A 6,835-nucleotide genomic window follows, 5' to 3' on the forward strand; every position below is an offset into this window, starting at 1 on the left:
TAAGTTTTGTCTCTAAATTGAGCCCCAGAAATCTCTGATAGAATTCGGGCAGCCTAACCTTTATAACAAGATACTTACCAACTGAAATTTTTTATTTTATTTAATGAACTATCAAAGGTTTTCAACCCTGCTCTTTATTTAAGTTTAACTTAGTTTTAATAGATATTTTTGAGATGCATACTTTCCTTGTTAATAAAATATAACAAAATAAATGATCAATGGATGATATTCTCATTACATCCTTGAACAGTTTCTTTTTTCAAAGAGTTTTTCTTTTTGGCAGTATTTCATGGCTTGATGATTTTCAGAAATTACAGAATGAATCTTTTCATTAAAATTTATTTATCAAAATTGTTATTTCATTCACTCAAATGTATTTGTTTTTGTCATATTCAACTGTATGCATGAAAATTCTCCAAGTTATTTCTTTAAAATTAATTATTGTGTCATTTATTAATGTTCTATATCCTATGAAAGAATAGCATTCAATAATTTTGTCAAGGATTCTAAAAGTCTATATTAAGGGAAGCGATTATGAAATATCTTGTATTAATTTGTAACTCATAGTCATTGCAGTGTTTGAAAGTGCAATTACAAGTGAAAAAACATAGATATTTATTATTAATCGAGTTTGCTAACAGTTCATGTAATTTGGAAACACATAGATATAATCTCAAGAGTATAATTCAAAGTACTCCATTAATTTAAAACTTGAAAAAGGAAATTTTAAATAAAGGGTGGAATTGTAATTGCAAGTTTATTTGTATTTCAAAAAATTCATTTTATTAAAAAATGTGAGTAAAATATGTATTCAAAATACATATTGAAATATGTATTTTTATATTTTTAAATATATGAGCTGACATTGAATTATTCTGTAAATTATTTATACATTATATAAAAAATTGGAAAAGAAACATACATGGTCAACTTCAATTAACACGGTATATTGTATCAAAATGAATTATCATTATATTTTTGTTAAGTTAAACTGTCTTCTGTTATTTAATACAATATTCAATTTGATTTTTATTAATTATTGTATACCTTGAATTAATTATGATTGAAGTTTAAGATGTGTTAAATATAAGCTAAACAATGTAAATTTTCTGAACATTTAAAAAGTAATTTCTTAACCAATTGTTTCACAATGGTTGTTTAATTTATTGCATATTACAGTAGCCTCTGGTTTTATAATGCTGTCATGGGAAGAGTGAAAAAAGTGCAATATATTCAAATGTACAATATAATGAAGGTCATTTTATAATAACAAAAAACCTTAATGTATAATTAGTTAAGTACAACTATTTTAATAAAAATAGCATTAATTATAGTAACTTTTATTGTTATTTTTGCGATCTACAATTTTAAGAAAAATGACAGAAATTACTTTTTTTAGATGGAAAATGTACTGCCATTGCTATCCTTAAATAATGAATTATTGCTCGAATGTCTCAGTAAATTTTTTGCATATTTAATTGTAATAAATTCATAGAATTACAAATTGCATTAAAACTTTTTAAATTGTAATGAATCCTTTTTTTTTAAAGATTGCGATGATTTAATTCATTAAAAAGGAGCAATGTGTCCAACTGAGCGATAAAGATAATAAAAAAGCTTGATTTATTATGGGGCTACTGTATTAATTCTAAATTTTTACTATATTAAATATAACTAAAACATAATTTTTCAAATCCAGTAAGAAATTAAATACGATAATAAATCCAATTTTATCCTGTCTTTGATATTTTATTAAAGGGTTAGGCCACTTTAATATTTCAGAAAAATTGTTTTCTTTTTTTTTTAGCTTAAGAGGTGCCTTAATACATTGAAATAATGTTTATAAAGTTTTATGAGCATGTAAAATATCTTAATTCTTGAATTTTTGCACATTTCTTTTCAGTTCACTCTGTGCATTCAGAAAACTTCAAAAGCATATTTTTTGAAGCTACATTTGTCAAGTCAACCAAACTCAAAACTGATTGACTTCAAATTCATATTTACAGAAATAAGTTGGATAATTTCATTTCATTGCAGAGTTCATTTTATAATCATCTGAAATTTAGAAGTTTTTTCTTCTCTCTTTTTTAAATAGATTATTTTTCTGAAAATCAGTACAGCAAAAAATTCTCATGCACTTCAGTTGCTATTCATATGTATGCTTAAAATGATTTTTTTTTAATCATATTACAGGTATTCAACTAAGCCACACATTCAAAAGAACTTTATCAAAAAAAAAACAAAAAAAAAAAAATGCTTGAATGATAAAAATAGTTGCATAATAAAGAACCTTTTTCTACATTTCAATTTATTTTACTGCTTTTTTTCTTCTTTTTTTGCATTAAGTGTGGCCTAACCTCTTAGACAATATTTATATATATTTTGAATAGAGTTTACATTTTTAATTAAAATTCTAAATTTGATTGAACGAAGTAAGTGTTTTGAGATTTGTTAAGATTTTTAAAAATTTCTTCGCGTGAGACTTCATATCTTTTGAGGGGAAAAAAAAAGTCTACTTACTGTTGAGTTATTGATTAAAAACAGTTTATTAAAGTTTTATTTATAATATTTACAATTGTTAAATTAACTAGTTTACTATCTGCATTTTGATTGTAAATGACATTTTAACTGTACATAAAGATTTTATCTTTTCATATAATTTTACTTTATTTTTTATACATTAAATTTTTAGTATATATTTTATGTTTAAAATTACTTTATGAAATATTGATATGTCCTTCATCATGTTATTGTAAATAATAAGTTATTTATTTATTTATTTTAGAATAATTACTGGTATGTCAAAGTTTGATTCTGTTGATAATAATGGGGAAGAAAATTCTAATAAATCGAAATAATTTTTAAAATTTTTATATGAAAATAACTGGATAAAGAAAAAAAATTAGGAATACAATAATTGTAAAATTGTTTTTTCTTGAGAAAGAAAAATATTAGTTGTGCGTGAAAAATGTGCATAAATGTGGTGTGATTGACTGATGTCACGTAATTAGAAGGAAAAAAAATATTTTTTTAAATTTGTAGTGCTGTTAAAACATACTTTACTCAATGAATTAAGTTTTAATTTATTTAATATTTATTGGAAGGTGCTCAACTGCGATGTAACATTACACATATTGTTTTTAAACAAGGACAGATCTAATAAGTAAATGGCAACAAAAAACAAAGAATTTTGAGGTGGTGAATTCAAATATTTTATTTGTGCCCATTTAATATGATAATAATCAGGCATGTAAAGATAAAAATCAGGACTATTTCAAGATCTTTTTATTATTTATTGTTTTACTATGCAAATTTCATTTTTTAAACTTTAATTTATATATATTTTTTATTTCAACAGCATTTGGAAAAATGCTTAGTTAACTGTTACTTATAAGTTTCTCTAAACTTTTAATCCCACACTAATATTGCAGAACAGAGCTATTTTAATAAAATAGTTATAAAGGATACAAAAAGCTTAGTTCAATTTTGTGATGAATTTCATAACTCGTGAAAAATTTATTGATTTAAGAATCTGCTAATTTTTATTATTCTTGCTGACACTTAATATATTTTTTTTAAAATGTAAAAATTGCCCACTGATAGTATTTTATAACAAATGGAAATTTGCTAATATTATTGTCTTTTTAATTATACACATGAAACTGATTTTTTCAGTCTTCAAGTTTATGGAGGTAAAAGTTAATTGATAATAATACGAAAAAATAGGAAGTTTTCATCTTCTGGCAAGAAGAAAACTTTGAAATCAATAAGCCATTTTGTGAAATAGAAAGCACTTTGTTTAGGGCTGTCTGCAACTACAGAAACGAAGAAAAACACATTTGCAGGAAGAGAGATTTAGAAAGTTTTCTCCATTATCTGAGTCAAAATCTTACTTATATATTAACCTTACTTGAAATAGAAAATCATGAAAATGATTGAAAGTTGATTATAGGAGCCAGTACAATTCTCGATACTGAGCAGATTTTGCCAAAGGTTTTAACATAAAATTTATTTTAACCATTTTTTTGGGAACTGAATTAATATTTAAACACCATTTTGAAAAGTATCTCTATTTTGAAATAATTTAAGAAGATAATAAATTATGACAAGATTTCTGATGTACCCAAGTTTTGAACTTGAGAGGCTTTTTATCGAAATGTGCTCTTATAGATTTCATATTTGTAACTTGGAATACGTGCGGATCTTTTATGCTTTAATGATTCTTTATTTTCTTTTCGCTAAAATGTTTTTCTTCTTTTTCTGGGTAATTACATGACTTATTATTTGGAAAACTCGCCAAAGAGGACAAAAGCTTATTTCGTGATTGGAACTAAATAGGTACTATTTTAGTGGTTTTAAAATCAATGCAATTATAATTCACCTGCTTAAATTCTTTTGTTAAAACTTTATCTTATTTTAGTTGAAAAGGGCACACCTAGATTTCATATTTGTAATTTATATTGCACAGCTTTTATTTTTTAATGATTCATCATTTTATTTTCACAATTTTTTGTTACTTTTTTTTTAAGTAACTTACTACCAGGTAAACTTGCCAGTGATGGACAAAAGCTCATCTCGTGATTGGAACTCAATGGCATGTTAGACTTAATCTGCTTAAATTCGATAGTTAAAGTTTTATTTGGTATTAAAACTTTATTATATGTTTTGTACGATTTCCTTGGAAGAGGCTGTATTTTAGATAATTTCTCTGACCAATGAAAGAAATTCTAGATCTGTCCTTGTAAATTAATTGCTACATAATTTTAATGAATGGTCAGCATTTTTTTAAATGCATATTTAATTCGATGCAATATTATATACTATGCATAAAGCTGTTTCTATGCAAAAAAAAAAAAAAACATTTCTTACATGATATTGCATTTTTATCTATTTATAATTTATTTTTATTACATTAGATTTACACCATAATGATAGTCATGTGTTGAAAATGTTCCCAAAATTCTTGTTTTTTATTTTGATTCAATCTTTACTTTTGTTAGATCCATAAAAGGTGATCTGCATACTAAGTGATAAGTACAATCAAAATTTGATTTGAACTCAAATAAGTAACTGACTAATTATATGCATTAAAAGTGAAGCTTTTGTTAATTTATGTTGTGTGTTACTGGTTATGTAACCAATGCCCCCATTGTATACAATGCATGGCGTTTTTAGGCAAAGTATAAAATATGAGAATTATATACAGAATGATTATAGTTTAAGTTGCACTTTCAAAAGGCCGTAAAAAAGATTCACTGGTGATAATGACTTCACTTAAAGATTCACTGATGATAACGATGTTTCAAGTTCATGAAGCAATAGAAATTTATTTTGCAAAAGTTAGAAAATTGATTAATAAGTGGCTCTGTATTCTTCAAAAGATTCTATTTATATGGCACTGTTTGTTCAAAGTTAATCCACCAGAACAAGATAATGCGATAGCGAATGTTCGACTTTTAACTTAGTTGATCAAATTTTCAACTAGAACTGTTAGAAAAGCAAAGGTGGAATCTGTTTTTATTAATTTCTTTACCAAAAAACTAGCAATAGAAAAAACTGATGAACATCTTGAAATTAGTATAATTTTTACAACTTTAGATTTTTCAGCACTATCTATCAGTAAACTATATATTTTTTTCACAAAACAAATTTCAATTACCTATGATCAGATGAAATATCAGGTTATTCTAAATTGGCTTTACTATTATTATTTCTTTAAAATCCTTTTGAACAATGCAACTTTAATTCTAATAATCTTGTAATTTATCTAGACATTGTATACAACGACATGCTCTTTAGGCAAAGTATGGTTTGGCTGATGTAAATCATGGAGAAAAAACACTGCTTTGTTTTTGCAACATATGTTTTAATCAGTGAAATAAATCAATTAAATAAATTAATTACTGGAGGCAAAACCAGGTAAGATTTAACTTCGCCTGTAACATAAATTTCTTTTTCTAAACAGGGACTTTTTTTTTTTTTTAAATTTATTTATATTTATATAACAAGCATTAATTAAAAATGTATCAGTACCTTACAAATGATTATTTTAAATTTTTTCAACTTTATCTTTTGATATTGTGACTTCTGTGTAGATACATAATTGATTATAAACCTTTTTGTAAATAGTTTGTTCTCTGTTTTATAACATTTGACAATAATTAGAGATAAAATGCATGCTTGTGTTCCAGTATTTAAAAATATTTCTTTTCATAGTGGAATTTGGTTTTGAAATTGGCTCTGACTTCTCTTTTTAGAATTCTTTCATTTTTTAAAGACTCGTCTTAAATTTTTAAACAATTCCAAGGTTTGTAGTTAATGTCCTGATTTTTAACCTCCAAATATCCCTGATTTTTGTGTTTCTACAGAACATCCTATTTTTTTTTACGAATATAACTGCGGATTTTAAACGTATTTATTTTAAGAATTAAAAAACATTTGGATTTTTGATTCAATATCTTTTTACTTCAAAAAATAATGCTGATAAAAATAACCGAATTCATTATTTTAAATTTGGAAACTGTCCTCAAATTATATGTATATTTTAGACAAATAACCTTACAGTTGTATCATAGAATTTTTCTATATTGAGGTGTAGGATCATCCACAAAAAAACTTTTGGTTTCTGTGTTTTTGTTCAAAATTATTGAAACCCTACTTTAAAATTATTATATTAAGGAAGTACTTGATTAATTAAATTTTGGTTTGAAAGAATATTAAATAATGGATACCTGTTATTTTTTAAATGCAATAGAACTATGAAATTTTTCTTTATATAGTGATCTTAAACTAATATGAGTTGTCCACTGCTTCCATTAATTAAATTATACTGGAA

Source organism: Parasteatoda tepidariorum, chromosome 8 (genome assembly GCF_982258835.1).
Source record: "Parasteatoda tepidariorum strain Cologne lab strain chromosome 8, Ptep-v5.0, whole genome shotgun sequence".
In the NCBI taxonomy this organism is placed as follows: domain Eukaryota; kingdom Metazoa; phylum Arthropoda; class Arachnida; order Araneae; family Theridiidae; genus Parasteatoda; species Parasteatoda tepidariorum.